At 34.3% G+C, this 22,532-nt stretch overlaps 1 pseudogene; it reads left to right on the plus strand.

Annotated features, from left to right (window-relative positions):
* Window positions 1-1,071: 1,071 nt before the first annotated feature.
* On the plus strand, window positions 1,072-18,319 carry LOC114383790 (annotated as a pseudogene).
* The last annotated feature ends 4,213 nt before the right edge of the window (window positions 18,320-22,532 follow it).

Here is a 22,532-nt window from a genome sequence, read left to right on the forward strand (position 1 = left end):
GGGGGGCAAACAGGTACAAATGATTATATTAATCGTGTTGTTTCCTGCACATATAGGGTTGGCCAAAAGACCTCCAAATGTTGTTGGCCAAATTGGCTTACCTTCTATAACTCCTTTTGTGCCTCCTTCAAGGGGTATCAACCAAGTTATAAATGGATGTGTTACCAATGGAAAGTCCTCGTATGTTAATAATGACGCAAGTCTAGGGCAAAATATTGTGAGTTAGATTGGTTATTAGTTGTTAAGAACTATCATAATGCCTTTGATTGATCCAAAGTTGTTAGCTGAAACCATGAGGAAGTGTTTCGGTATTTAATTGAAACCAATGGAAAGGCCCATGGATAAGAAGTCATATCAAGAATAGGTGGATCGTATGATGCCCTTGTTGAAAGGGTATAAAACATAAGATTTTTCTACCTTTTCTATTGAAGATGTCAAATCGACTATGGAAATATAGGATGGTTTAGTTCTTAGAGTGGCAAAGCAACTCAAGATGAGTTTCATAAGTTATAGCTCTTTCCTTTGTCTTTGACAGGAGTAGCATTTACCTGGTACTCAAATTTACCACTTAACACTACTACAAAAGTATGATTCAACATCGTTAAATCTAAGTCGGTTATGAAAAAACCGATGTAGTAAAGCTTGCGGTGGCATTTTTGAAATTAAACCAAACTTTTATAAAGCGTTAACGTAGGTTTTCATTAACTGCCTTTGATATAAATGTTACGAAGGCGATTTTACGAAAACCGCCTTTGTTTTATGTCATTCAAAAATGGTTTCTCATAAAAACCGTCGTTGTCAGTGTAATTTAAAAAAAAAAGCATGACTCTTCAATTCCTCTCTCCTCGTCCCGCTCGCTTTCCTTTTTCCCATGTCTCTTTCATCTTCCCTAGTCTCTCGAGAAGATGCGTCCACCTCCAAAACCAAACCCAATGTCGTCCACACTCTATTTTTCTCCCTCGCCCTGCCTCTTCAGTATCAAGTTTTTTAGCCCCTAACGATCTTTCATTTTGTTGATAACCAAATTTGGCGCCGCCATTGACATTGTCGAGGAAGCCAACCAGCACCGGCATGAAGCATTCCGTTCTGAAGAAAAAATGGTGGTTCTCCTCGAAATCTTATGTGAAACGCTTGCTTTTCGAGAGCGAGTTGAACCAATTGTCGCTGCGAGTGTGCAAATCGGAGATGGCGACGATGATGCAGTCCTTGGAGAGGAGTGATTGGGACTCAGTGGAGGAAGAGGTTCGTGTAAACTAATAAATGAAGTCTATCCATGAACTCTTTCTCCTTTGTTCTATAGAACTTGTTGACCTTGTTTTGTTGCTGGTCCAGACATGCAAAGAATTCTTTAGTAGCATCAGTGTCAGAAAATTGCTCTAACAAGAATTCCTTGCTTTGCCGACATGCACAGATAAAAACCATTCCTAACCAGCATCGAACTGATGAAGAGCTAACGAGGTATAGTCAGTCTACCTTTCATGAAAGGTCATTTGCTGCAAAAACCAAAAGATGGTTAGAGGAACAAGAATTTGCGAAGAAAGCCATTCTTATTCTTGTCCTTGTTGGCACCTGCATGGTAACTCAGCCTCGAATGAGTAGTGGTATGTTCCTACACTTGTAATAAGACATTTTTCTTCAATTTCTATTGTTATGTGTAGAAGTATTTATTGTTTTTAATTAATTTTGGTTTCATGGGTCTTGAGTAGCTTCTTTTTGTCTGGGATACAGGTGTAGTAGTGCTGGTTGCTGTGGTAATATTAGTTGGGTTCCTCAGCGTGCAACATTATGGCAAACATAGAGTTATTTGGCTCTTTGCTCCAATTGTCCTGCTTTGGTTTCTCCTAATTGGAGGTATAGGCATATTTAACTCTATATTGAAATTTTCGTTTGTGATGTACCTGTAGTATTTGGAATTGTTTAAAATCCCAGAATCACAGGATTAAATTGATGCTGAAATTGTGGTTACTATTTGTAGAATATTTGTATTTTAGGTAGTGCTCTGTTTATTGTCCAAAGTTTATAAGTTGATTGTTGATGATGGAAAATTATCCAAAAAAACCTGTTTCAGGAATATATTCTGATAGTCAGCAGGTATATTACCACATTAAGAGTAAAAAACTTGAATGTTTCTCTCTGTTCTTTTTTCCCTGCAGAATTATCCAGTGCGGAATTATCTGCTCATCTGGTTTATCATTTTATGTAATGCTTATAGTAAATTGTTGGGTTTTCACTGCCAAACTTTTCTTGTGCCTTTTCTCCTTGTTTGTTATCAAGTTATGTATTTGCCTGAACGAGCATGACATCCGTTTCTTTATATTAAACCCTGCATCCAGTTTGTTTGAATACTATCATTTTGACTTGTTTGCCTAAATGGTTAATTTTACATTTTATCTTTGGAGCTAAACTTATTACAAGAATTGTCTATTTTTATTTATTTGAATGATGCTGATTTGTTTCTTCACGTATTAGTTTATCATTAGATGTTGATCATCCATGGTTTATGTAGATAGAATATATTGGCCAGTATTTATTATTGCGACATTGGCAGCCATAGCTGCAAGATAGGCTACAATAACTGCAACTTTTTCGATTATTAAGCAAGCCCTTGGTCTCGGATGTTTACGCAGAGTTAAAGTTGTATATACATCAAAGAAATGTTCTAGATATTAATTGGATCCTTATGATTCTTTGCATTGTTGTTACTGTTGGGTTCGAAAATTAAAACCAGATTGGAAATGCATATGGTAAGTTTTTCCCTTGTTGAATATTAAGATGAATATTTCTTGCTTTTAAATATGCACATGATGCAATTTTTATTTTTTTAATTTTAGGCTTGATAAGAAGACAATTGAGAAACAATGATCTTAATGCCAAAATATCATGTGAAGTGTAAACATCCTACCTACATCTGCATCTTTGCTCTTTTTTTTATAATTATAATAAAAGATGAAATCAAAAGTATTTTATGATGATCCACATCATATGTCACGTTTGAGGAAAGCACTCAAAAAGCTTAGCTAAGTAAATTAGTTCTCTTTTTATTTGGTGAAGACTATATTGGTGTTATTCAAGATAAATATCCTTACTGGAATAGAAGCAAAGGTGCAAACCATTTTTTGCTTTCGTGTTATGATTGGGTAAGTCCATTTATTATATAGTATATAGTATAGTAGTATTTGATTTTCAGTAGCTAAATTCTATTGATAGGCCCACTATTAATTGTTTAATTTTCCACTTATTATCAAACACAATAATGTTGTTGTACTCACTATTGAAAGTGATAGATAAAAATGTAGGAAGGTAAATAAGAAGACATTATGTAAAAGCTGTTTTCATAAGTGTATTTTTCCCCCTCTAAAATGTTCTAATGATTGTTTCTTTAAGATGCTTATATGTTATATCTTTGGTAAGAAGTGTGCTCTATTTTAACTCTTAACTTTGTGGTGAAGATGAAGACGGGATGTGTAGCTCTAGTATTATGTTTAAACATTAATTGTGGGACTGAATTTTATATAGACTGAATTTTATATATATATTTGCATTGGGTGTATATGGCAACTATTAATAATTAGCAGGGGTCTTTTTTTTCCTGCTTTGTATATGGGTTATGATACCCCGCCTTCACCATTATTTTTAATCGCATACTAAAAGTTTAGAACAATTTACTATTTAATTAATTAAATTAGATCGTTTAGTATCTAATTACAAATTACTTTATGCGTTGACATGTCATAAGTTTTTTTCCTGCATGTATCTTTTTTATCATAAGTAATAATTAGAGTTGGTGGCATGTAATTTAATGGGAGAGCATTTAATGCAGGAAATAATAGTATACAAATTCTGGTACCATTTAATTCTATAATTTCTTAATTTAAATCTATTTAATTTTAATTTATTCATCCTCTTTCAATTTTTGAGTAATATAATTATCACAGGAATTAAAGAATAGCCATAATTCTTTTTTATTCTCTGATTTCTTTTTAATTTTTTTAATTTTTATCTAACTTTTAATGGTTTCAACTTTATAGCTCACAAACGAACTTTGGACCCTGTGGATGCAAGATAAACAATGTTGTCTTATGTTCTTCTTAGTTTGTATTCAATCTTTTATTTTTATTTTTATTTTTCTATTAACAACCTTGTCCCGTATTGTAGGAAGATAATGAGTTGCGGCTTGTACCCTGTTGATAAATTACAATTGTGTTGTTTTGGTGATGTTGCTCATCCTGCATGGCAATCAGTGGGTCATGAGGTATGTATGAATTTTTGTATATGTATAGTTTTAAATTCTATATATGTATAGTTTTAATTTAAATGAAATTGTATCGTTTTATTGTATTGATATAAATTTTGTGTCAAGAATTAGTCATCCTTAATATAATTTTGTTTAATTGATCAAGAGTATAGGATAATGCAAATTAAGGAATTTTGGAGGATCAATTATTTAGGAGTGGAAATTAAAAGTGTTTCTTTTGTCCCAGCTTAAAATTTGTTGTTCTATTCATATCTGAATACCTAGTGGTAGACTTTGAGTTTTTTTTTTTTACAATTTCCGATTGTTTGGAATTTCCTCAATTATGTTGCAAGACAACATAAGTTAGGTATAATTTATAGCTTGATGTACAGTGTGGTAGTGTAATTTAGGTCATGTGAGGTTCACTTTGGTTACACTTAGGAGAATAGCATAGTAATCAAGGTGTTTAGGATATATATAATTTACTAGTTTTGATAAAAAGAACAAGAATGCCCATTTTTGGCAAAGCTGTACTTTAACCATTTATAGTAGAAAATTCAAAAGGAAACAATACTAATTGTGGGCTTGATTTGTTTTCAAGCCTCAACTCTTATCACTTGTACCTTGTCTTGGTTTGAGCAGAGAAAATAGCTTATCCCCTTGGAAAATGGTTTCCAGGCTTCACTAGGATTTGGAGACTCACTTCTGAAATGTATGGTTGAAAAAGTTTTGGGTTTTGTTCAATTAGATGGCCTATGCAACTTCTGAAGGCATCATGGTGCCCATTGAAGTCAAACAACTTATGGTGGGCTCTTGTGGGCAAGGCTGATTCCATGTGTACCATATATTGGTGTTCAGGATCACACCATGATACATCTTTAATATAGAATTAAAATTATAAGAGATAGACAAAACTTTCTCTGATAACCTAGGAAATATGAATTTTTTAGTGGCTAAGCATGCAGAGTGGCATTTTTTGCATAGTTAATGCATCATATTGTATATTGATGTTTTCTAAGTGTCATATGTTGTAATCAACAAATTTTTGTTATGGTTACTATATCAGATTTGAACCACTTCCAATATCAGCTATCTTAGGGACTAGAACTGGAGAAATTATTCACCTTGTTTGTTCTGGCCTATAGAAAATTGAGGTTTGTTTTCTATGAAGGCTGCATTCTCTTATGTATATCATTGACAGTGGGTAAATTTAGCTTTTTTCTACTTTTATGTTGCAAGCAAGTTGATTTGACTATATGCTTGCACCATCCAATAATAAGTCATTAAATTCAGTTAGAAATATTCTTGTTCATTATACTTTGCACACGTAGCTTCTTGTATTTATTCATTATATTTGTATTGTATAGATTGTAATTAGTATAACATGGTAGGAATATAGAAAAATGTATAGATTGTAATTAGTATAGCAATGTAGCTTCTTGCATTTACTCATTAAATAATTTGATAGCTGAAATTTGACCTGGGTTTATAAATTTCACAAAAATAATAATAAAAAAAGCCACATTCTACATCGGTTGACTGATAGCCGATGTAGAAACCCTCTTAATTCTACATCGGTTGACTGATAACCGATGTAGAAACACTCCCCATTCTACATCGGTTTCACCCTCAGAACCGATGTAGAACACTCACATTCTACATCGGTTGTACCATCACAACCGATGTAGAATAATCCACATTCTAAGACAGGTCTGACACCATGCCCGTCTTCGTACCAATGTCCTTCAAAGGCGGTTCTTCAACCGATGTTGTTATTCAACGACAGGGGTACGTCTACCATCACGCGTCATAACCGATGTAGAAAGACCATTAGAACCGATGTAGAAGGCCTTTTTTTAGCAGTGTAATTAGGTATAAAACTGGGCAGACATGGAGAAGTGTTTTCATGACAGATTCTATAGGCCTCAACCTAAAGTAACTATAACCAATTTGATGAACATGAGACAAATGGTTGAGGAACCGACAATAAACTTCATAGAAAGGTTCAGAAAGGATATAAGTTGTTGTTTAGTGCAATTACCAAAAGTGTAGTGTTTGGTTATGACAAGTGACAATATGCATCCTCAGTTGAAAGACAAACTAGTGGCTCAAGAATATGGCGGCCTCAATCAGCTAGCTTCCCAAGCTAACCACATAGAGCAGTTTATACATGAGAAAACTTAAGAGGGCTAATAAAGGAAGAGGATTCCATTTGATTTCATTAGTTAATGTTGATGAGGAGAATTTGGAAGCCTTTAAAGAAGAAGCTGAGATCATGGTCGCTGACATATTACGGGGGAAATCTTATTCATGCTCCGCGTTGAATCCAAGAAAGAAAAAAGGCGTTGCCAGAGATGGAAAATTTGAATATGATTTTGGCATATCAAAAGCATGTCAAATTTTCAATCATTTGATAAAAGACCAGCAGATTCGATTAAAGGATGGACATAAGATACCATCCCCAAACAAGTTGAAAGGGAAGAAATATTGTAATTGGGACAATTCTTATAGCCATTTCACCATTAATTGCATTGTATTTCGGCAAGCTGTCACTACAAGAAAATATGGTTTTAGTGGGGGTTAATTTTGGCATTACCCGTGTTTTCAACCCCAGGCAAATGCATTTCATGTGGTTGTTTGTTCTGTTGGTAAAGCATATGTGGTAAGTGTGTTACCAGTGGTTTTGGCCAACCCTTGAAAGCGCATAGCTTACCTGCAGTTTAGAACCTTCGTAATTTACCAACATTTTTAAACTTTTGTTAATGCCACAGTCAATACCCGCAATTTATAAACCTCCATAATTAATCCGCAGTTTTATAGAGGGCTTTGAAAGAAAGTCGATTTAAGCTAGCAGATAAAGGTGCAATCGAAATGGCACTAGATACAGATCCTTTCCCTAAGTCAGACATTAATATGGTCTCTTATGGGCAACCTGTTAACAAAGGAAGAAAGATGAAGCAGGTCTAGCAGCCAAAAATAGAAGGAAGATAAGAAACCAAAGGATCCATCAAGAGGACTTTAGTTTTTGAAAGGTTGCAGTCTCTACAACCAAAAAAGGGTGTGTGGGTGCCTCAACAGATTCAACAAAGCGTATTTGACAAGTTAGAACCCCAATTAGGAGGAACTTCTAATGGATCCACTTATGGAATTATAGGTCCCAAGCTAGACAATATACGAAAAGCTATGAAGAGCAAAGAAGAAATCAAAAAGTTTGATAGATTAAGACAGCAAATGCATGATAATGTGAAGGTGGTCCAGTTGCCAGAAATCAATGAAAGTTATGTTCCTCAAAACAAAAGGAGAGTAGTACTTCAATGTCGAGAATGGAATGAAAACATTATGGATTACTATTAACAATGAAGAAAATAGGGCATCCAGAATGATGAAGCCATTTGTTAAAACAAAGGTAGGAGAGTGGTGTGTGAATCAAAAGGTGATTTGAAACAAACCAAATATGTAACCAGAAAGGTTAACACAAACTTGGAAGAGGTGGTTGCAAAGGACCAAAGTGTGAATAATATGAAGCAAACATTAGCCCTGGTTGTAAAATTGAAAGCTAGAGGCTAGGCACAAACTTCAATAGGTCAAGTGGCTCTTGTATTGGATCATGCTTTTGGCAACCAACCATCAATCACAATAAAAATCTCAGTCAATTTATCTAAATGTATGCAAACTAAATTGATTGAAACAAATAAGGATGAAATGATATCTAAGAAAATTGAAGACAAGGTAGAAGAAATTATTGCCTAAACTTAAAATGAGCCAACAAAACAAAAGTTAAAGCAAATAGAAGAATCATTATTGGAAGCTTGGTTGAATAATGATGATCTGTTGGGTGCCAAAGTCAATGCTATAAGTTTAATCCCTAGTGAATTCCGGGCTAGCTCAGATTAGAATTAGAGTCCAGACGAAGATGTTTGCTCTGAGGAAACTGAATCGGCTACTATTGGGGATAAAGAGGTCAGCAAAAGAATTACATTCAACCTACCTATAGTAGAAATGACCAAACATCTTAAGCCTTTGTATGTCAAAGCTCAAATAAATGGCAAAACATTGGCTAGAATTTTTGTGGATGAGGGTGTTATTCTTAACATCATGCCTCTAACCACTTTAAAGAAACTTGGTAAAAGGTAGGGAGATCTTATTCCCACAAATATGAAGATGGCTAATTTCACTAGAGGAGTCATTATAGCATTAGGAGTTTTGGTAGCTGAAATCACAGTTGGACCAAAAACTATGTATTCAGTATTTTTCATTATGGATGCCAAACCAGCTTATTCAGTTTTTCTAAGAAGGAATTGAATTCATTCCAACCAATGTGTACCTTCTACATTGCATCAACAATTGATGTTTTGGAAAGGGGACCAAGTAAGTATCATTTAGGCTAATGAATGTCTTTTTTCGGATAATGTGAAAATGGTAGAAGCATTATTTTATTTTGCTTATTTAGTCCCTATACATGTTCCTAGTAATTATAAGGAATGGACAAGGGAATCTTGCAATCTAACAAAGAAAGGGTTCATCATAAACTGGTAGGCCAAAACACGGCCATCAATTGAATTTGTAGATGGATACACAAAATATAGTCTTAAAGGATTTGCTTGATTGGTTAAATTGATTTATTACTAAAGATAGGATATCCGAATCAGCTATAGCCGAGAAATATAAAAGTCAGATCATTGAGGTAATCACAAAGTATAAGGATTTTTTGCCTGGGATTATCATGAAATGCCAGGATCTCCGAGAGATTTGGTGGAGCATACATAACCAATTAGAGAAGGATTTAAGCCACATTAGAAGCCTCTAAAACAATGTAATCCACAACTTCAACCTTAAACCTAATGAGAAATTGAAAGAATGTTAGGGGCTAGTTTTATTAGGACAACTAGATATACTGAGTGGTTGTCAAATATTGTGCTAGTTATAAAGAGGAATGGGTAAGTATGGGTGTGCACTGATTTTAGGGATTTAAACCTGGCAACTCCTAAAGATGAGTATGTTATGCCCATAGCTGATATGTTGGTCGATGCAACAACTATTTAAACATGGTGTCCTTACCTTCATGGATGACCATTCTAATTATAATTAGATTTTTATGGCTATCGAGGATGTGCACAAGACAAAATTTTGGTGTCTTTGAGCTCTTGGGATATATAAATGGTTAGTAATGCTAAAGGGTTAAAAATGCTGGTGCTACTTATTAGAGGACCTTGAATCTCATTTTCCATTATGCCATTAGGAAAAACATGGAAGTATACATTGATGATGCAATAGTTAAGTCAGCCAACATAAACCAACATCTGGCCGAACACAAGGGGGTGTAGGAATTGACTTAGCCAACATAGGCCGATTGATATGGAATAATATAATAATCAAGCAAAACACAAACCATTGATATGGGGTTTACAAATATTATTGCAAAAAGAAGTAAAATGTGTACAAATTTATAGAGATTCCTAATTGGTGATTCGACATATGAAGGGTGAATACAAATGCAATACCATAACCCTAGTAGAGTTGTACAATTCGGCTAGACAATTTCTTAACTACTTTGTTGATGTAACAATAGAACATGTATACAAAGGAGAGAATGATGAAGCTAACCAATTAGCTCAATATGCTTCTGGATACTAAAAGATGAGACCTTGGAATAGTCTATAGAATAATTCTGCATAACAGAGATCGAATCAATAGACCCAGGGCAGCAAGAAATAATGGATTATTTGCGAGGTCCATCCAATAAAGTTGAATTCAAGACAAAACATAAAGCTCTGAAGTATACCAAGATAGGAGATGAGTTGTATGGAAAGACCTTTAATGGGGGGTTTTTAAAATATGTAAACCAATTTAAATCAATGCAACTCATGGGAGAAATACATGAAGGACTGTGTGGTGTTCACAAGTTTGGACCCATGATGAAGAGGTTAATAATTAGGCATGGATACTATTGGCCAACGATTACAACTGATTGTTATCATTATGCTAAAAGATGTCAAGAATGATAAAGATTTTGACCCTTACAAAAGATTCCAGCTGAAGAGATGCATGCAATGGTTAAGCCTCGACCATTTAGGGGGTGGGCCATGGATGTTATTGGCTAGATTTATCCAACTTCATCCAAAAGATGCAATTTTATTTTGGTAGCCATGGACTATTTTACAAAGTGGATGGAGAATGAACCAATGGTTATAGTGACTCAAGAAGTTGTGATTAAATTCTCTAAACACAATATTATCTATTGATTCGACATACCTGAGTTAATCACTATTGACCCAGGAACTATGTTCACTAAAGACTAAGTGGGCTCATTCATACAACAATTCGGCATCAAGCTTATACATTCAACACCATATCATGCATAAGCAAATGGACAAGTAGAAGCTATAAGCAAGATCTTGATTGATATAATCAAGAAGAGTTTAAAAGATAATCCAAAAAGCTAGCATGAAACATTGCAAGAAGCACTATGGGCTTGCCGAAATACACCTACCAACTTAACCACATCCATTTATTGTGAAAACCAATGTTTACACACTGAGTTGTTTCTATACGCATCCATTGGACGTAAATCACTTATACACTTCAATTTATATCCTTTTGAGTGATCTCCAACTATGTATGAAAGGACTATGTTAGCTACAAAGGGAAGTGCACGATCTTACTTTTTTAATTTTAGTTTTGCCTCTCTTTATTTGAAATTTCTAACCTTTGAATTTAAGAAAAAGACAAAATAGAAGGGAATAGAAGGAATTTGTAGAATATTCCTCATGGGTCACTTTCTTCGTGGAAGACGAGCACATGCAATTAACTATAATATTATTCATATCCTCAGCTACGAGACAATGGTCATATCAAGGATTAGCGTTGATCCCGTAATGGATCCTTTACTGAAGTCTATAAAAGGAAAATACATGTATAGCCAAGAGTGTGCCAGGAGTGGCATTCAGTGAGAGTCTAATGGTGTGCTAGAGTGATATAGAAAATACTTGTATAGTCAGGAGTGATATTGATAATTTTAACTAGGGTTGTTTTGTCTGACCACATCCAGTGATATTTTTCAACCGACATCAACCAAGGCTATTTTCCAGTTGACATCAAATAGGGTTTATTTTGTCAAAGTATGTCAGGTATATTTGTTAGCTGACGTCAATCGAGACTATTTTTCGGCTAATGCTAGTTGAGTCATTTTTCTGCCGATGTTGGCTAGGTTTTTTTTACCAATGTCGCCTAGGGTTTGTTTGGTTGACACCGTCTAAGGCCTTTTCAAACGACATTGATCAAGGCTATTTTTAGCCAACATCAACTTGGGATTTTTTGGTCGATGTCTTCTGGGGATTTTTCAGTCAACAAATAGCCCTTACTAACCAACATCGGCCTTAAAAACCCTAGCAGACATTGACAAAAAACTCTACCCAACATCGACTAAAAAATAACTTGGTCGACGTCGACCAATAGAACCTACCTGACCTCGACTGAAAAACATCATTGGTCAACGTTGACCGAAAAATCCCTAGTCTAAGTTGGCTAAAAAATAGCCCTGATCAATGTCGAACAAAAAACCCTAGCCAACATCGACTATAAAATAGTCTTGGATGATGTTGACTAAAAAATAGCTCTAACCGATGTCGATCAAAAAACCTCCAGTGGATGTCGACTGAAAGAACCAAGTCGATGTCAACTAAAAATAGTCATACCTGATGTTGATCAAAAATACCTAAGCCGGTGTTAGTAGAAAAAACCCTAGCCAATATCAACCAAAAAACCCTAGCTAATGTGGTTAAGAAATAACTTTGGCTGATGTCAATAGAAAACCCTAGTCGATGTCAGCAAAAAAAATTCTAACCGACGTCGGCTAAGAAAATCTTGTTGACATCAGCCAAAACACCCTAGCTAACATTAACTGAAAAATTACTCTAGCTGATGTTGGCTAAAAAATAACTTTGGCTGATGTTGGCTGGAAAAACCTAGCTGACATCGACTGAAAAAGCCTAGTAGGTGTCTACTCAAAAGTTAGCCATAACCGATGTCAGTAGAAAAAATCTAGCCGATGTCGGCCAAAAAAATCATTGGTCAACATGAACTGAAAAAACCTAAACGACAACAACCAAAAAATCCTTGGCTGACATTAGCAAAAAATTCCCATGACTGACGTCAGTGAGAAAATAACCCTAACCAACATTATCTAAAAAAAAATCTTAGCCGATATCGGCAAAAAATAGCTTTGGTTGACATACAAAAAAATTTTGACCTAAAGGACCTCGACCGACGTTAGTGAAAAACAACTTATGTCGATGTCAACCGTAAAAACTTTGGTCACCTGTAGTTGCAAGTGGTGAGTAAGAAAGAGTCGCGAGCAAGAACGTGAGTTAGAGTGAGTATCTCTGAAAATTAATTTCAAATTCTTTATTTTTTGAGAGAATTTGAAATTCCATTGTTTTAGTCAATCAAAATGATTCATAAAAAATACTAAAAATTAAATCTCTTTTCAAATATTCTATCAAAACAAGCTATTTTTATCATGAATCCTTTTAAATTCCATGAAAATATGAATTTCACAGCGGAATTGCTCCATCCAAACACACTATAAAATTCTTTTATTTAATGTTTAGTAAACAAATATTGTATTTTAATTAATTCTTTGAATCTCGACAATCGACCAAAAATTTGTTATTATGATTTCGAGTAAGTCGCTATGGTGAAATTGGTAGTTGTTCAACTTGCAAGAGAGCCAAATTTTGCAACTCTAAATCACTGAGATGCAAGTCTTAAAAGAAAAGAAATGTGGCTTGATAAGTATTATGTCAACATTAGTTTAAATGTTTTTGTTTAAAGTAGTATATATGTGTAAATTAAAATAAGAATTACAAACTTGTACCTTGAATGTTGGATAATTTTCTTTGTTCATGAAGAATATCATTCGCTGACCATTGTCACATTTCTTCCCACTACACATGTCCTGATCTATTAATGCTATTAGAGATAAGCATTATGACAAATAACCTTCTCAATTAGTGACCTGATCCCAAGTCTCCAACTTCTCTGATAGCCACAATATATTCTTTATCATCTTTAAGAAATCCCATAAGAAAACATGCATCTTTAAAACTTTGATATTGAACCCCAGCAATACTTCTGATATCTTCACAGTTTGATATCTTCAGAGTTGCATGCTCCTTTAACAACACATATCATCATTATACAATGGATGTATTATTTAATTTATTAGACATAATATATTTTTAATTATAAAGAATTTTATGTTTTTTTTACTTTCCTTTTCGTTATTTTAACTCATCGTGATATATAGCCTTTAAAGAATACTAATACTAAGATAATTTAGTAAAATAAAAATTTGTAACTGATTTTATATTGAAATTATTTATTTCATGGGTCAACTTATAAATTATCAATATTTTTATTAATTTTTAAAAGAGTTGGCAGATCAACACAACTCCACAACCTACAATCTATCAAGATTGAGTTTGGTTAAGATTTTTAACCCAATATAAAAAATGGTCTAACCCAATCTATTTTTGACGTACGGGTTTAAGGCGGACTGGGGATGGACTTGCCACTTTAACATATTTTTAGTTTTTAATTAATAACAACTTTTAACTAAATCTAACTTTTTAAACTTTTAATTAATTTGTCAGTTGTGCTTACTAAATATAACAAAATAACAACTAAAGGAAGTGATCAATGTAATTATCTGTGCTAAAAGAATGCTCTAACGGGAAAGTATCTTGCTTACATTAATTCCTTTGTCGTTGAATGGTTCATTAACTTTTTAAAACAAATGACTTATACAAACCATACCGTGGGATAAATATATAGTCATTCTTATCTTTAAATGTATAATTTGCCGATAAATGTATCTATGAAAAATGAAAATACAAAATTTAATTCTTAAAAGTGTATTAGTGCGATAAATATATTCGGCCGTTAACTTCCGTTCGTCACTATTATTAAAATAGCCTACGTGACATAGAATGACGAATTGGATAGTGTGACCATGCTGACTAGATTGGACAAAAATGTCAGTAAGATATCATTTTTGAACTTAAATGTCAGTACTTTTTTGTTATACGAAAATGTCAATATTTGTTTATTGGAGGAAAATATCAAAAAAAAATTGAATCTAAATATCAGTACGTTTCATTGGATCAAAAATGTTAATAAGTTATCATTATTGGACGAAAATGTCATTAATTTTTTATTGGACCTAAATATCAGTATGTTTCTATTGGACTAATTTGTTAGACCTGAAATTTCGTTTCATTTAAGGATAAAATATAATTTTAGGATAAATTTTCACCATTTTTTATCGCTACAAGCATAATATTATAATAATCACTTAAAAAATATATTGACAAACATAATTTAAAACAAATATAATAATAATGATAACATTGATTATCAATCATAATTTGTTTGTCATAATATAAATTATCCAAAATAAATATTGTACTAGTTTACCAAAACAAAACATTATAACAGTATATCAACCAGTACAATTTTTTTTCAAATTACCCTAGCTAGAAGACAAATATATCTCATATTTCACTTTTTCGAATTTTGACTATTTTATTAACGGTGATGGACGAAAATTAATGGTCGGATATATTTGTCGTATTTTTTACACTTTTGGGGACTAAATTTTGTATTTTCATCTTTTAGGGACGCATTTTTCAGTGAATTACACATTCAGAGAGAAAAATGGTTATTTACTCATTCATATTACTAGAGAGTGGAAAGACGAAAAGTCCAAAAAATATTATATGACAAATATGTTCTTATGTTGGTAATTAAAGATAGTCACGTTGACAATCATTTTAATAACAAACTCGTCCCGTGTCACGTAGGCTATTTTATTAATGGTGACGGACAAAAGTTGATGGCCGGATATATTTGTCACACTTTTGGGAACTAAATTTTTTATTTTCATCTTTCAGGGACGCATTTGTTAATGAATTACATATTCATAGACAAAAGTGATTATTTACCCTATATATTGTTTTGGTCTTGAATAAAAGGAAAAGCAATTAATTCACACAATAGTTAGCATTAATTGTATTTTTTTAATATATTGTCCTTCTTTAAAATTTAATATCAAGAATAAAGAGGAATTATTAAAAATAATTTAAATTAAATAAAATATTTTAAAGATAGACTTATTAAATAAAATAAAATTAATTGAGATATACTTAATTATATTTAAGATCAGCAGCACTCAAGCCAATTTTTTTTCTTACATTCGGAGGGATTACGCATGAGAATGAATTGTAGTGGAATTAATATCTGCAACCATTCTTTGGCTTATTCTAGGGGTCTGGCATCATTTAGTTGGCGTTATAGGTTTCAAGCCAAAAGTTGAAAAAAAGCCAAACCATTTATGCACCAAATGCGAAGAAAATTTAATTTCCTGCATGCATGTTAGCCAGCACGCAAAAACGAGGAAAGTTCATAGGGACGCAAGCAGCACAGTTCACGAAGACCAATTCAAAACAACAACAAAATTTCAGTTATCAGTAAAACCTCACTTAGTTTATTTATTTATTTATTTAAACAACAAGCTCTATCGACCAATTCAACAACCTTAATCACTCCTGAAAGCAAATCTACCTTCGCTAGCTATTCCACTTCTCCCACCCATTTCATCTTTGATATGAATTTCTTAGCTCTACCAAACAATGGGAGAGAAAAACCGCCACTGAGATTACTAGAGATGGTGATCACAGTTATTCTCCTCGTGTTGGCCTTTCCTTCTTCTCTTAAAACAGCTGAATCACTAAATTTCAACATAACAAACTTCAACGACCCCGAGAGTGCAAAAAACATGGCATACCAGGGTGATGGCAAAGCAAACAACGGGTCCATAGAACTCAACATAGGGGGCTATCTTTTCCGCATTGGGAGGGCCTTGTACGGACAACCTCTGCGCCTTTGGGACTCATCTTCTGGTGTTCTAAACTGACTTCTCCATGCGCTTCACCTTCACTATTGACAAAGGAAACGACGAAAGCGCCACCTACGGTGATGGTTTCGCCTTCTACATAGCCCCTCGCGGCTACCAGATTCCGCCAAACGGAGCTGGTGGCACTTTTGCCCTTTTCAACGGTACCTCCAATAGCTACCTTCCCCAAAATTGAGTCCTTGCAGTTGAGTTTGACACATTTAATGGCACAATTGACTCTCCCATGCAGCACGTTGGCATAGACGATAACTCTCTTGAATCCGTGGCTTCTGCCAAGTTTGACATTGACAAAAACCTCGGAAAGAAATGTAATGCTTTGATAACCTACACTGCTTCTAACAAGACCCTCTTTGTGTCTTGGTCCTTCAATGGAACCGCAACGCCCCATTCCAATTCTTCACTTTCTCGCAGGATCGACCTCATGGAAATTCTACCCGAGTGGGTGGATGTTGGGTTCTCTGCTTCAACTGGCAAACTCACTGAACGGAACTTGATTCACTCGTGGGAGTTCAGTTCAACGTTGAATTCTTCTACTGCTTCGAATAACAATTCCTCGGATAGTAGTGGAGCGAAGCATGGGAACAGGTTGAGCTCGGTTGCGGTGGTTGTTGTGGTGGTGTGTGCAATTGTTTTGGTGGCCACGACTGTGAATGTTGCAACGTGGGTGATAATCATGAAGAAGAAAAGGCGTAAGGGTGATTATGATAATGATGAAAGTGGACCCACATCGGCTAAGTTTGATTTGGATAGGGCAACTATACCTAGAAGATTTGATTACAAAGAACTAGTTGCAGCCACCAAAGGGTTCGCGGATGATACAAGGCTTAGACGAGGAGGCTCGGGACAAGTTTACAAAGGGGTTCTGAGTCATTTAGGAAGGGTTGTTGCAGTTAAAAGGATTTTCACTAACTTTGAAAGTTCAGAGAGAGTTTTCATCAACGAGGTTAGGATCATAAGTCGTCTTATACATAGAAACTTGGTGCAGTTCGTAGGGTGGTGACACGAGCAAGGAGAGTTTCTGTTAGTGTTTTACTTCATGCCTAATGGAAGCCTCGACACTCAACTCTTTGGGGAGAAAAAACCTTTGGCCTGGGATGTTAGGCATGGTTAATATACTCTTTATCTTCTTTTATGTATTTTTATCATGAGCAATTCATAGGTGTTTTTGTTACAATTCTTCAATCAGAATTATAATTTTACCTTACTAATCTACGTTTCTGTTTAATAATACAAACTTTTATTAGGTTGATTACACCTATGAAATTTCAATTATGATGAGAGAGCAACACTTAAAATAGCTATTAAATTGAATCAACATTTTGTCTTTCGATTATTTATTGTCATTTAAAGGTAGTTTAATTAAAACCTTTTCCACTATTGTTATCAATGATCTCTTCTCTTCTCAATTTTTCTAACAGGTACAAGGTAGCGTTAGGCGTGGCTTTGGCACTTCGTTATCTTCATGAGGATGCAGAGCAAAGTGTTCTTCATAGGGATATTAAATCGGCTAATGTGCTATTGGACACAGATTTTAGCACCAAGCTTGGTGATTTTGGGATGGCAAAGTTGGTGGATCCAAGGTTGAGGACTCAGAGAATAGGGGTGGTGGGGACATATGGGTACCTTGCCCCAGAATACATCAACGAAGGTCGGGCTAGCAAGGAATCAGACATTTATAGTTTTGGGGTTGTGGCTCTTGAAATTGCTTCTGGAAGAAGGACTTATCAGGATGGGGAGTTTCACGTGCCTCTCATGAACTGGGTGTGGCAACTGTATATGGAAGGGAAGGTTCTGGATGTTGTTGATGAGAGATTGAACAAGGAGTTTGATGTGGATCAAATGACAAGCTTGATCATTGTGGGGTTGTGGTGTACTAATCCAGATGACAAGGAAAGGCCTAAGGCTGCACATGTAATAAAAGTTCTTCAGCTTGAAGAATCATTGCCGGTGCTTCCACTTGATATGCATGATCGTTCTCCTCCTTCTTTAATTACGAATACGCATGCACGGCCCACTTATTATTCTTCGCAATCACTACCCTTCACTAACAGCCTTGGAAGTGTTGGACGTTAATTTGCCAAGTCAACCTTTGAATTCATCTATTTTGGCACTAAGAACTTGTGCTTTTTATGTAGAACTCATTCCGTTTTATGTTTTTGATTACTTCTGTGTCTTAATAGATATATAAATGGTTTGAAGATAATTTCCTTTTGAATAGTGTTTATTTTACATTGTTCAGTTTTTACACTACGCTTACACTTCACCTTGATAAACTCAATTAAAATTGATATATTCTCTCTCTGTTTTTTTTTCCAAACCGTGGAGGGTAAAGTGTTAGAGTAGTAATTTGCTTGCATAAGATTAATGAATGTCTTCATTCTGAATATGTTTCTATATGGGGGTTATGTTTCAGACTCTTGTTGGATAATGAAACTCCTACACACAATAATGAAGATCAAAGGATAGAGTACACAAACAACACCACAATAAATAGAATAGTAGAATCGGATCACACTTAATTAACATGATCCGACAACTCTTATCCATATCTACGAATCTTAATAAATGTCTCCATTATCTCAAATAAGATTTCAATTTTTCTAGACAAACATGATAAAATCATATCTTCACATGACCTTTCTCATTTAGGATGATGGCTCCTTTCCTGTGATCTATTTCCTTATTCACAAAGGAAAATGCCACCTATGGTGACAGTCTCATTGTCTACACATAGCCCTTCAAGGCTACTAGATTCCATGCTCACATTGGTTTTTTTTTATCAGATTTCCACATTGGTTTTGTTCTAAAGTGATGTAGAAAGTAGTTGTTCAACATTAGTTTTGTCAAAAACCAATGTTGAATACTCGATTTCAACATCAATTTTTGCTAAACTGATGTTGAATATCTACTTTCTACATCGGTTTAGACCAAAACCTACATAAATTGCAAGCAATCTCAATACATGTTTTTAAATGGATGACTTGAGGCCTACAAGTTGTGTATATTCAAATACAATAATTGTCCAAGTTCTGTAATAAAGTGTGAAAGGGAGATCAAAAGAAAAACAAGAATCATAAAGAAAAAATCAATACATGTTGTTACATTAATGTTGTTACATGTTGTATATGTATAGATTGATAAAAATTACAAGATTAGTGGTTCCTTGTTCATTGGCTGAATTGAATTCATACTATTGGAATCTAAACATAAAGTTTATATTCATGTATTAAATGAGATAATGAAATTAGAAAAGTAATTAATATGAAATTAGACAAGTTAATATAATGAGTTTGGACTTGTGTTGGTGTGAGAACTACGCCAATTTTGCTATTGAATTGGGATTGATTGTTCTTAGATTAACTCTGCAATGAAATCCTTGTGTTATAACCTTTTCCAAGTGTATTTGAATTGTTCTTAAGCTTTCTGACGTCATGTACTCATGTCTCTAAAATTAGAGTAGTGTATAAACCCTTAGTTCTCTTATCTTATGTCTAGGTTTAACATCACTTTCCAATGTATAAAAACCCACAAATATGGTTGATCAATTCATACATAACACGGAAGCATGAAAATAAGATAAGAGATTGAGAAACATGAACTTTTATTAAAAGTCAAAGATGATACAAGAGGTTTAGTGTCATTACATTCTAATCCCAAGACAACGAGGAGTTTAACTACTCGTAGCAAGTACAAGGGAGAAGAATGGAGAAGAGATGAAGATTTGAGCCATTTCCATGGAAAGCCTTCAAGGTGTGCACGTTGCCTCAAATTGCTTCTTACACAAAAAAACTAGGTCCAACGTTTCACTTATGCCTTAAATAGGCTTTTTAGTTGACTTTTAAAATGTTGCTACATGTTCGCCACGCTTAAGCAAGAGAAGAGACACGCTTAAGCGTGTCTTGCAGATCTAACTATTGCTATTAGGAAGTCAAACGCTTAAGCATGATAACGGATGGGACTTGGATGCTTCCTGGAATTAAAGCTTATGTGCAAGAAGAGTTACACTTAAGCGTGATAGAGGCTGAGATTAGTGCACTTCCAGTAGTTGGAGCTTAAGCGTGGGAAGGGCCACACTTAAGCGTGGCTTGATATGAGATAATGGAGCTTCTTGAAATTTAGGCTTAAGCGTATATAGAGCCATGCTTAAGGCTAATTGAATATTCAAAACTTGCATTCCCAAGAGTTGGTGCTTAAGCATATCTGTTGGCACGTTTAAGCACCACTACTTCTTCATAATCTTCAAGTATCTTCAAAACTTCTTCTTGGGACTGGCCACCAATACTCATTTTCTTCCCAAACTGACCTCCTTACATTCAAAATAGATCAAAAGAAGATAAAATGCTTAAATGTGAACTATATAAAACCTATTCTACTTTATTTACAACAAGTACTCAAAAAGGAAAATGCAGGCTTAAAAAGTAATGAGACAAAAGAATAACTGCCCTAAAATGTATCATGAATTATAGTTCACAAGGGAAATTATCCCTCGCAAAGCATTCACAAGCTCTACAATTGATATTTTGAAAAAATCTATATTTTCTTAAAGAGAGAAGATTTTTTACTCAAACCTCCCTGGAAAGCACACCAAGATTTTATCCACAACTCGTTGATCACTAAGGCTTTCACTAAGTAATCTGATTTGTGTAACCACCTTTAAAAGTCTATTTGTAAAATCATTTTACAAACTCATTCTTCTTCATCTTCACAGCTTCAAACTCCCTTCTCAAGTTCAACCCTTGCATTTTTTTCGCTCTTTCACTCCCTTGGAACTCCTCCTTTAACTGATCCATGCCTCTTTTGTAGTCTCAAGAGTTAGGATCTTCATAAAAATATCATAATGTAGTGCTGCCTATATAATGACAAGTGCTTTGTCATCCTTCACCACTTCGTCATTGTGACATCTTATTTGAGCTATTGTTGGGTCTTCAAGTAATGGAGTTGGGTTACTTCCATTTTTCACTATATCCCACAAACTTTGAGCTGAGATAAGTTCTCATTTTCACAGCCCACAAGTGAAAGTTTTCACCTACAAATATAAAGAGGTGGAGGAAAAGAGCTACTGTCAGAAGCCATTTTTGTGTTTGAAGGTTTTTTGAATGAGATGTGTTTGAAGGTTTTTGGTATTAGTTTTCCCTCACTTTATTTTTTTTTTTTGGGGGGGGGGGGGGGTGGTTTCTCTTCCTCACTAACTTTGGTTTTCACCCCCTCACGGATCCATAAAGATCAATAAGGCTCTTGATACCATGTTAAAAAAAGCATAAGTTGAACATTGGATGACAAGATATAAACGTATGGACAAGAAGAGAGAGGAGAGAAGCAAAACTAATATAATATATTTCAAGTTTGTAACTTGGTTTTTCATACTTTGAACTTGTTAGATGTTCGTACTCTTGAGATAGTCAAGTGAACCTAGTCTATATGTAGGAAGAAATAGTAAGTATCCACAAAGAGTATGTGCAATAAATAAAAAATCAACAACTATTTTATAGAAGAATTAGTTGTAATGAGGTGTCAATTATTTTATAGAAGCATTAGTTGTAATGAGGTGTCAATTCACTGTGGCGAATGTATGAAGTTTTAATTTTTGACAAGAAGGCTTTCACTTTAGTGAATTGAGAATTCATTATGGTGAAAGTAAACTATTTTTGGCTTTTTGAAAGAAAAATTGGAGCAAAACAAAATTCAACAAAGAAAAGCGTTGTTGAGATGAAATCCATAGAGTTCTGCATATGAAATTCATTTCTAATCAATCTCTCAGTTCAATTCAACCAAGAATCAAACTACAATGACTAATCCTTATTCCTTAGAGATTAATCCTTGAGTTTTAAACCAAATCCCTAATTCCTTAGGTGATCTGACCTAAAAACTCAAAGCTAGATCAATGAATCTTTACAATGAAAGCACTTGATTTCATTCCTAAAATCAAATCATTGAACAATCTCAATTCAGATCTAGGATTTGAACTTGTTTCCAAACAATCAAAATCCCTAAAGGTTAAGTTGATCACTCCTAACATGCATCTAAGCATAGAATTGAAATAGGATCACATTAACTAAGATAATTGATAATAAAAAAAATAGATAATTACATACTCGAATTCTACCTTTTTCACTTAGCAACTCAAAATTTAGCTCATTTTGGATCACAAAGGATCCAAATATAACCTTGAGAAAAATCACAATTGGAGAAAAAAAGGGAGAGAGCGAGAGCGAGAGACTTTGAGATTCTATTTCCGAATTTCACAAAAGAACTAAAAGTTTGTTACAAGGATGTTACATACTCTTTATATAGAGTTGAGATTACATTATTTTTTTCTACCCCAAA

The sequence above is a fragment of the Glycine soja genome, chromosome 14, assembly GCF_004193775.1.
Source record: "Glycine soja cultivar W05 chromosome 14, ASM419377v2, whole genome shotgun sequence".
In the NCBI taxonomy this organism is placed as follows: domain Eukaryota; kingdom Viridiplantae; phylum Streptophyta; class Magnoliopsida; order Fabales; family Fabaceae; genus Glycine; species Glycine soja.